At 47.5% G+C, this 10,953-nt stretch overlaps 1 long non-coding RNA gene across 1 annotated transcript; it reads left to right on the top strand.

Moving 5' to 3' along the window:
* Positions 1 to 8,668: 8,668 nt before the first annotated feature.
* Positions 8,669 to 9,978, top strand: LOC138733849 (uncharacterized). The gene is made up of 3 exons (XR_011339482.1): positions 8,669 to 8,832; positions 9,019 to 9,146; positions 9,687 to 9,978. It is a non-coding gene; the product is annotated as an uncharacterized lncRNA (long non-coding RNA).
* The last annotated feature ends 975 nt before the right edge of the window (positions 9,979 to 10,953 follow it).

The raw sequence follows: 10,953 nt of genomic DNA, 5'->3' as shown, positions 1-10,953 counted from the left end.
TCCCTTTGGAGCCTCCCTGCCCTCAGCAGATCCACACTTCCACCCAGCTTAGTGTCGTCTGCAAACTTGCTAAGGGTGCACTCGATGCCTTCATCCAGGTCATTGATAAAGACATTGAACAGGGCTGGACCCAGCACTGAGCCCTGGGGACACCACTTGTCACTGGCCTCCAGCTGGAGTTAACTCCATCTCCCACCACTCTCTGGGCCCTCCAGCCAACCAGTTTTCCACCCAGGAGAGTGTGCGCCTGTCCAGGCCAGAGGTGACAGTTTCTCAGGCAGAATGCTGGGAGAAACTGTGTCAAAGGCTTTACTGACATCCAGGAAGATCCATCCACAGCCTTTCCCTCATCCAGCAGCCGAGTCACTTTGTCATAGAAGGCGATCAGGTTAGTCTGGCAAGACCTGCCTTTTGTGAACCCGTGTGGACTGGGCCTGATCACCCGGTTCTCTTGCATGTGCTTCATGATAGCACTCAAGATCACCTGCTCCATGACTTTCCCTGGCACTGAGGTCAGACTGACAGGCCTGTAGTTTCCTGGGTCCTCCCTGCGACCCTTCTTGTAGATGGGCACAACATCAGCCGATCCCATAGACTTGTGAGTGTCTAGTCGGGCTGGCAAGGCTCTGACCACCTCCTCTTGGATCACGGGAGCCTCATTATGCTCCTCCAGCTCCTGGGTTTGTACACAGACGGAACGACTTTCTTTACAATTAAAGACTGAGGCAAAGAAGGCATTAAGTACCTCAGCCTTTTCCTCATCACCTGTCACTGTTGTTCCATTCTGCGTCCAATAGGGACTGTATGGTCTCCCTAGTCCTCCTTTTAGTATTTATATATTTATAGAAAGATTTTTTGTTATCTTTTACAGACTTGGCCAATCTGATTTCTAGTTGAGTCTTAGCCCTTCTGATTTTTTCTCTACACAGTCTCACTTCCCTCCTGTAGTCCCCCCAAGAGGCCTGTCCCCTCTTCCAGAGCCCATAAACATTTCTCTTCTTCTTGATATCACTCAAGATCTCTCTGTTCAACCAAGCTGGCTTTCTCCCCTGCCGGCTTTTTTTCCGGAACACGGGGATGGCTTTCTCCTGAGCTGCTAGGATTTCCTTTTTGAAGAGCTCCCAGCCCTCATGGGCTCCCTTGCCCTCAAGTACTGTCTCCCATGAGACTTTGCCAACCAGCCTTCTGAAGAGTTCGAAGTCTGCCCTCTGGAAATTTAATGCTACTGTCCTACTAACCACCCTCTTCACTTCACCTAGAACAGAAAACCCCATCATCTCATGGTCACTTAGTCCTAGGCGTCCACCTACTGCCACATCCCCCACAAGGCCTTCTCTGTTCACAACCAGCAGGTCCAGGAGGGCACCCTCCCTTGTTGGTTCATTCCCCAGCTGTGCGAGGAAGTTGTCTTCCACGCACTCCAGGAACCTCCTAGACTGCTTCCTTTCTGCTCTATTGTACTTCCAGCAGATATCCGGAAGATTGAAGTCTCCCACTAGGACAAGAGGTAGCGATCTTGAGACTACTCCCAGTTGTTTATAGAGGAGCTCCTCAGCTGCTTATTCTTCGCTGGGTGGTCTATAATAGACTCCATGCTCCATCTCCTTCTTCTGCACAGGGAGATGATGCCACTTTTCAGGACAGCAAGTTTATAAGTATTTATGTAGCCAGGTATAATAGATTAAGGTATAACAGGATATTTGAACAATAAAGCATATTTGATTGAACTTTGCTTTAGTGATCCTGTCTTTACACACTAGTATCTATACATGAACCTGATATATAATTGGTGATGAGGATGGGATACCAGTAGTGCAAAGCAATACATCTTTGGATTTTGAATCTGTCCTTTATGCTGGTCAGAAACCCCACCATGAAGGTAAGGAGCTGGGTCACCTCCCCTCCCTGCACACCACACAGCTTGCAGGTCTCCATGGTGCTCAGTTGGCTGCTCTGGGAGTGGGATGTTATTCTGCCCCTGTACTCAGCACTGGTGAGACCGCACCTTGAACCCTGTGTTCAGTTCTGGGCCCCTCACCACAAGAAGGATGTTGAGGCTCTGGAGCGAGTCCAGAGAAGAACAACAAAGCTGGTGAAGGGGCTGGAGAACAAGTCTTACGAGAAGCGGCTGAGGGAACTGGGGTTCTTCAGCCTTGAGAAGAGGAGGCTTAGGGGAGATCTTATTGCTCTCTACAACTACCTGAAAGGAGGGCAATGGAACAAGTTGCCCAGGGAGGTGGTTGAGTGACCCAGCCTGTCTAGGTCCTCCTGCAGAACCTTCCTGCACTCCAGCAGATCGACACTCCCAACTATATTGGTGTCTGACTGAGGGAGCACTCAATCCCCTCATCCACATCACGGATAAAGATAACAAATCGCAAAAAAATGGGTTGCCTCAACTTTAGGCATTTTTTTTTTATTTTGGTCATTGCTTTTAGAGAATAATTGGAGTCCATATACAATTTCCAACTCTTTTTTGCTTTCAGGAAGAGGCAAACCAACTGCTGTACAGTGCTGGCTTTCTCTTCACACAGGCAAGCACACAATTAGGCAAACAAAGCATCCACAATGCCCTAAGTATTGTCTAATATTAGTTTAATTCCCAACGCCATGTAAAAATACATTCTAATTAATTGCTTTTTCAGGGGACCTCCAGAGTTGAAGATAAAGATCATAAATAAACAACAAATCAAATCCCTGCAAACTCAGTCAGGGTTGTCAATTCACAACGTGCTCTCAGCCTCCCTTCATGATAAATTTGATACGTTTTAGCACAGCAGGATACTGGTACACAACTACATCACTGAAAGTTCTATGTGCAGGTTTCTATTCACTTCCCCTTCCACAGACTCGCTGGCAGAGGTTGGTTGCTTCCCATAAAATTTCTTATTCAGAAGAAAGATCAGAAGGTTGACATTCACTTTTGCTCTGTCAAACAACTTCATGACTGCAACACCTTCATACGGCAGCTGCAAATGATCCTGCAAAAGAGGATACCTTTACGAGCAAGGAGTCCTCATGAGCTTACAGAGAATATACCAGATCCTAAGGTACAGTAGGTAGTTAAGGATCACAAAGTACATGGCATAAAATAGAAAAACAAAAGACTCTTTAAAGTTCTGCTCATGCTGCACTAACAATAACATCCCTCTAAGACATTTAATATATTCATTTTTTTTAATAAACATGGGTTAAAACATGACAATGTACGAGAGCAGAAATAAAAGACCATTCTAAGAAAGCCGAATTTGAGATCCCATCATCTCCAGGCTTTCCATTTGCATAGTAGCCATGAAGTTGCTGTAACATTAGAAAGGGTCTCCTATATGCCTCATTATATCATGCACCCGAGGAACATGATGACGTTACACATTGTCACTTTCTAAAAGTCTCGGTTGCCACAGGTCTTGGTGAGGTGGTTTAGAGCACTGCAATACAGGGCAGAGAAAGAAATAGCATCGCTGTTAGGATCACATACATGATGCCAATTCAGCTGCTCGAGCCTTTATGCGGGCAGTATTTCCAGTTACACTTTGCACCCAGACTCACTGAACTGATTCATCTCAGTCATGAATTTCTGTCAGCAAGCCTGCTCTTGAACAGCAAACACTGGAGAAGGCATTCAGGTACTGCTACTGAAGGGAAATGCTGTATGCATTCTATAACCCAAATCTGCCTCCTGCAGCCGTCCAGCCTGCATGACAATGGAGCAAACAATGATAAAGCTATTTCTACTGCTTTCTGTAAAATTTTGGCAATGGTAACACAAATCTCTATTACTGATGCCGCTGTCAAGGCTATACTCGGATAACCAACGGCAGTTCCCTCATTGCTGTCCTCTCAGAACATCTGATTTTCCCACAAAGCAGTGCTACTAAGCCATAGTGGTAGAGCAACACAGGTACCTGAGCAGCAAACAAGCTCGGACAGCCCCCTAAACCAAGAAGTTTGTGACCAGCTCTGACAGATGAGGACCAGAATGAACTAGGGAAGTACTTGGAGCACATGAGGCCATGTGGGAAGTAGCCATGCCTCCCAGCAGCTGGTTAGGTGTCACAGACTTATCTCAATGTCAGGTGCTCTGCAAAATATGTTCCGAGACCCCCGAGGCATCCACGAATAACAAACCTAACAACACCCAAGTTGGTGGGCAGGCACAGAAATGGAAGAGGACAGAGACACCAGGTGTTGTAGCACTGGCGTTTGGGAAAAGGTCAGTCAGTAGGCCAGGCTACTGGAACAGCCTAAGCCAAGGCTGAAGACTCCGAAGAACTCTATGGCTAAAGAAACCAGTCAGTGTAGGGTGGCAGAAAGGATATCAATGCGAGAAGACCAGCTAAAGCCAGCACACCCAAGCCTATCTGACTGCCACCACAGACTCCCGATCTCTCTGCTGCATCAGGAAGTTATTGCAAATGCACATGTTCATTTTGTGAGTGCGCGTACAAGTGTCACCCAGACCACAGACCAATATCGGGCTTTCATTAGTAAAGAAACACAAGTAGTCTCAGTCCTCCATTTGTGTCGCATCTGTTTCGCCTGCTACAAATGGGTTGGATTTAAGAGCATTTTTCAGACTGTTCAGGCAGGAAACATCATTATTACCCTGATGAAAAGTACAGCAAGCAGAACTTACACGCTACTTTAAATGGGACAGATCTAACCTGATAATGTAACATGAATGTTTCCATCTGCACCCGCATGAGTTTTGCTTTTACCTCAAAACCTCCTACTTCTTCTGTTGGACTAATTTCAAATATCACATTTTTAAACCTATTAAGTTTGAGAAATGAAAAACCACAGCTGATTACTGAACAGGCAATTCCTATTGAAACAGCGAGAGAATGCAAGAGATGAAATCTGAAGATAAATTTCTTAGAAACCTATTCTTTACTCTTTATGCTTTATTCCCATTTGGAATGAGACCATAAAAGCTGACCAGACTCAACACAACAATGACTGGAAGCCTACCAGGTGCCATGTCACCTTCACACAAGTGTAGTAAGAAATGCGGGAATTTAGCCTAAGCGCAGTCTCCTTGGCGCTGCACGTTCACACCTCATTTAGTGAACAAAATACAAAACATGATTCAGGGTTGAAAAAAAAAATCTATTAACAGGCAGCTTCCATGGAAGATACACCAAGTTTAAGGCTAGCAAACTGCAGCTGGACAGACTGAAACTAGCTGACCTGATTTTTTGACAGTGAGGGCTATTAACCACAGCAACAATTCACTGGAGGAGGTACCCTTCTGTGACTGTGTGAGTGACAGGGAAGGGGTGGGTGGGAAGAAGATGTCACATTTAAATCTCATTGTGCTTCTCAATCAAAGTCCTGCTTCTCTTCAACCAGAAAGAGAACTGAAAAGTGATGTTTCTTGGCCCAAGGAATGCCAGCCTAGATTACCAAAATGATTACTTCACCTTTAATATTGGGTTCAATGGAGGGCTTGGGAAGGGAGTCACACACCATCAACCAGCAATGCTAAATTCCAGAAACAAACCCACAAGGCGGTTTGTCACAATCTCACACAGAATCATAGAATGGGTTGGGTTGGAAGGAACCTTAAACACCACCAAATCCCACCCATCCTGCCAAGGGCAGGGACGCCTCCCACTGGATCAGACTACCCAAGGCCCCATCCAACCTGGCCTTGAACACCTCCAGGGATGGGGCAGCCACAACTTCCCTGGGCAACCTGTTCCAGTGCCTCACCATGCTCATCGTGAAGAAATTCCTGCTTATGTCTCATCTAAAGGTTCCCCTCTCCAATTTATAGCAACACAATCTCAGAGCTTCTGTTCCTCAACTGCCTAGGGTAGTTTGGAGAAAGAGGCAAGAATTCAGCATACCTGAAGACAAAAGACCCATCCAAACAAGATGATCGGTCAAGTGAGTAAAGAAAATTTAGAGAGTAAACATTTAAAACTATTTGGATGAGGGGACAGAACCAGTAAAGCAAATCAATTGTGATCAATGCAGTTAACAGAAGATGTATTTTTACCAGTGAGTTTATCTACAAAGCACTTGTAACCCAGATTAGACCTTTGATTTTCTACTCTTTACCTATGACTGTTATGCTACAGTGGAAGAAACAAATAACCCCCCACTCCTCAAATTGTAACACCATGTGGTACTTCACAGAAAGTTAGGCTACAGGGGATCTGGTGACAACTGATGTGGAGAAGGCCGACACAACTCAACAACTTCCTTGTGTCAGTTTTCACTGGCAGTTCCTCTTCCCACATCTCACTAGGGAGGAAGACATTTTTTTTTCAGGAAAAACTGAACTGTCTAGCACTACAACAATGGACTTCATTCAGGATAAAAACAAACAATGTGATCAATGTTATCCTTGTAGATAACTATGTTATTGTCATTCTCTGCTCCTGGAAAGGATGACAGGACATGCTGAGCGGCACCCACTTTATCTGGAATACCTGCTTCATTCCCACCAGACTGTCTACACTCCCCTTACCCGAAGGAACCAAAATTATTTCAAGCGTGTCTTTTTAATCCCATTTGGGACAGTACCCTCTCCCTGTACTTACCCACCACTGGACCCTTTCCCTAGAACTATCACTGTGGTAAAGAGCATGACTGAGGAGCTTTGAGCAGATAGCATTATCATTCTTCTAGCAACGACCTACCCATGCTTCCTGTAAGAAGCACAACCAGGGCCACGCCATGGTTCTGAGACACTTTCTTGCCTTTGCTGGCCAGGTTATCCTAACAGGTTTTGATGTAGCTTTTGTAATAATCCACTTGTTCCTCATAAAAATGTAGCTTTGGAATTCAAGGCACTGTAGGTCTGCTGCATGTTTACCAGCTCTGTTTTTCTTCCCTGACGGTATCAATGCTGGTTTTGGATATCCTATGTCACAGAGGAAGACAGGCAAAGACTTAACAGTCATTTGAGCTCTCCAGCTGCTCAAGCACAGGGCAGAGAGTATTTGAAACACACCATTTGGTTTTGTTCAGTCTTGCTTCATCCTACAAGCTCAAGCCCTCCATTGCACTTGACCCAGGTTGTAAGTGTCACCACTTCTTCCCCCTGCTGACTACTTTTGGAACTAAACCATCTCTGCACAGCACTTCATTTGAACCTCTTGCTGCTTTCTCAAACTTCAGTGTTGTCCTAGTCACAATGACTACAGTGGGCACCAACAGCTACACAAATTAAAGGAAGGCAGCAAATTTTGCCACTGCTGGGTAGGAAAGCTATGTTACAAATCAAGCACTACAGCAGCGTACAAACTTACCACAAGAAATAGGAAAAATTATCACTAAGAACAATACTACCACCCATACAAATTAAAACATCAGGCTTATTGGCCACCAGTTAATTTCACCTATAATGACAGGGAAGGACAAATCGAAACCTATGTATTCACAATTCAAAGGGCAAAGTGTTAGATATTTTCCCTATTTTAATATTAGGGAACATCCATCAAGATACAAGAATCAGACCAATAGGACACAATGTTTGAGCAAAATATAACAATAACACAGTGAAATGATGGAGTTAGTACTGAAACCTGCATCCCAAAAGAACAACTAGGATGTATTTGTGAAAATACGATAACTTAAAGATCTGTGCTTAGACACAGAGGACAGTACATGTACCTTTGAAATACTTCCCTCAGGATGCGCTCAGTCACAGATATATTATGTAAAGAGAGGATGTGCCTGTATGTAGTCGTGCTAATGCTAGTATGAATACTTGTGAAGAAGAAACAAAGGCAACTAACTTCTGTGTTTATAATTTTACCAAAATACAATATCTTAATTTTCACTATTGTACTCCTATAACCACCTCTCAGTTAATATCTGACAACGTGTGCCACTGAGCTCCCTGTCTGCAGCTTTGGGAACGTGCTGGGAATAACCCCCTCATGGCTGTACTCCGGGGGCATTTCCAGGCTGTGCGTCCATGTGAAGTTGAAGATGTCATACTGGACCAGTCTGGGCAACTTCATTATAGAGAAAAATTCAAAAGAAAGAAAAGGAAACCCCTCCTGAAACTTCTAATCAGTCCCAGATCCACCTCTCGTTCGCTTTCTGTGTGGTTCTATCATGTGTGCCACTGCTCCTGCCTCTGCCTGTCTCTCAGTTTAATATTTCTACTCATTTTGCCCCGTGTTTTCTGGCTGTGTGATCCCTCTGCCGTAATTTCCATCTCCTCATCCAGTTCTGGAGTCCCAGGGGTTCCCTGCAGGAGGGAGACCTGGTGCGGGTGTAAACGTGGGGCAGGGACGGAGGGGAGAGAACAAGTGGAGAGAGCAGTAGAGACACCACAGGGTTTGATGGTGACTGGGTCCCCCTCAACACAGGGTTTAACAGGGACTGGGCCCCCCCCCCACCACCACCACCATGGGGCTTTACGATGTGAAAATTTATTGAGAAGTTTTGCTGCAGCTGGTTTGTATGTTTAATTATCTCATCATATAAATCTGTCTTAGGCTAAGAGACAGCCTGTCTTAGGGCTGTGAGAATGTATCAATGTGCTCAGTGGCCTTGTAAGATGCTGCTGTCTCTCTCTTTGTCTAGAAACCAGAGACGCAGCCAGCAAAGAAGCTGTCTGGGCTGGAGGAGATTGGGGTCTCTGTGCCCCGTAGAAGAGTCAGCACAGGACCAAAGCTTCCCACGTCCTCCAAGGTGCTGCAGGAGCCCAGACAGCACCTCCCTGCTGTGCCTGGAGTCAAGCCACCTGCTCCAGAAGGCTCCAGGCTGGCTAAATTGAAGAGGTCCCTGTTGACCGGTGGCGCTGTGGAGGGGAGCAGCTCCACATCACCACCACTAGCAAAGAAGCTGGCACTCTCTGCAAAAAAGGTGAGTCTGACTTTCTGCCCGGTCTTCAGTCGGCACCTTCTGATTCTTCTTCTACCATGCCCCACTTCCCTCACCCAGTCTGTCTGTCCCGTTTCTCTGGGGTCCCCTTTTTGATTTTCTCCTCTTGGGTCATGGAATCCTCTTTTCTTTAGACCACCAGATTTTTATTCCTGTCCATAACTACAGGGCAGAACTCCGCAAGCAGCGAGCAGAGGTGACCACTACACAGAACCTCACCCACAGCTTCCCGAGCAGATCCAGCCCACGGACACCACTCACGCTGACTCCACTGCCCAGCCTTCTGGCAAGTTGAGGTAAGCAATGCCAGTTGCTCCCAGGCAGCAGGGCCAGTAGCAATCTTCAGATACTCCATGAAGCAACTGCCTGGCACGGCAGCTGGCTCGAGGAGTGATCTCGGCAGCCGGCTCTCCTGTTCCCTGGGGCTGGCAGGGCTCGCTCTGGATCCCAGAAGCAGGGCGCTGTATTTGTTAGCACAGGGCGGGAGGCAGCTTTGCAGGCCCTCACCATGTACCGGTGTCCCCTGGGACCAGGAGGCACCAGCCTGGTTTAGGTCTTGCTCTGGGTTTTCCTTTGTAACCTTTGCCATCAGCACGTGCTGCAGCAACACTCGCTCCTTCCTAGCCCCCCGTGGGACAGCGTGTGCTCCGGGCGCGGGGCAGGTCATCGTGTGTGCTTGCAGCTGCTGCCCTAGAGCAGGTTCTAATTCAGATTTTGTGGCTGAGATGGCAGATGTGCGGTGCTGTGCTCGTGCATCTTGGGATGGTGAGGAAAAGAGGGGCTCCCACTCAGGACCTGGCTTTAACACCATATCTGCATCTTTTCCAGTCTTTCAGCCCATCTTCATCTGCGCTCAACCTGCCGAATACAGAAACACCTCCTCTGAAAATTGTCATCAAATTATCAACCCTTCAGGTGCTCAGCTCCCCCCTGAAAAAGCGCCACCATGAGGCAGATGGCAGCCCTCATTCTCCATCTGTCAATGGCAAAGGTGACACCTCCAGCCCGCCCAGAAAGAAGAGGTGCACACAGGGGGACTCGGTGTCCCTCACGGGGGAGGAGGCAGGCAAGAGCCCCAGTGGTGGCCAGGAGGAGCCAGGCTGCCCAGAGCTGGGTGCAGAGCACAAGAAGAAGAAGAACAAGAAGGAGAAAAAGAAGGAGAATAAGAAGAAAAAAAGGAGAATCGAGTCAAAAGAATGCTCTCCTGGGGTCTGTTGGTCCTCGGGCAGATGAGAGGCTGAGGTCTGTTCTGTCTCTGCAGCAAAAATATGTGCCTGGCAACACCAGGCTGGCGATGGAGCCAGGGTCTCCAAGGCTCTCCAGAGCCCCAAGCCAAACTGTGGGGCCAGCACACCACCTGGGAGCTGCAATGCATCCCATGTAGCGAAGGAGCTACTTAAGGACACCGTGAACAAAATCTACGTCTGTGCCATCCCTGAAGTTCGTATGCCTCGTCAGCCTTCTCGGGGCAGCGTGTCCCCTCAAATGAATGGGAGAGGCGATGCCACAGCTGGAGAGATGCCGAGTTGCCTCCTCCCTGGACAGCAGTGTAGGTCCAGTCTTCTGGCTGTGGGGAGACAGAAAACCCTGTGCTCTGACCCCAGGACACCTCCTGCCTTTGCGTAGGTAAAGAAGACTAAATTTAAATGAGTGATGAAATGGACTAGGAAAAAAACATTTGCCTGCCAGCAACTGAAAAACCAGCAGTCGTTCTGAAGCAATACTAGCCTGCCAAGGGAGCCAGCCTGAGATATCGGATCTGAGCTCCTGCTCCCTGCCCGCTTCTGTCCGTTGTTCATTCTCTCCACCTCCCATGTGGACAGGGCTGGTACCCACCGCCCTCCCCGCTCTTTGAGTTGTAATGCAGTTTTTTTTACCCCCCGCTGTCACCACCCCTTCCCTTGCCCTTCCTTCCCATTCCCTGCCTCTCCCACCCTCCTTTCGCTCTTCACCATGTCCTTTTGCTCTTCGCTGTGTCCTTTCATGCTTCGCCACGTCCTTTCACCCCTCGCCTTGTCCCTTCACCATGTCTCTTTCCCCCTCCCCGTGTCCTTTCCCCTTGCCGCGCCCTTTCACGCTCTCCATGTCCTTTCCCTGCTCTCC

This window comes from Phaenicophaeus curvirostris (assembly GCF_032191515.1).
Source record: "Phaenicophaeus curvirostris isolate KB17595 chromosome W unlocalized genomic scaffold, BPBGC_Pcur_1.0 scaffold_35, whole genome shotgun sequence".
In the NCBI taxonomy this organism is placed as follows: domain Eukaryota; kingdom Metazoa; phylum Chordata; class Aves; order Cuculiformes; family Cuculidae; genus Phaenicophaeus; species Phaenicophaeus curvirostris.
The sequence above is the reverse complement of the archived record's forward strand: the minus strand, read 5'-3'. Positions and strand labels throughout refer to the sequence as shown.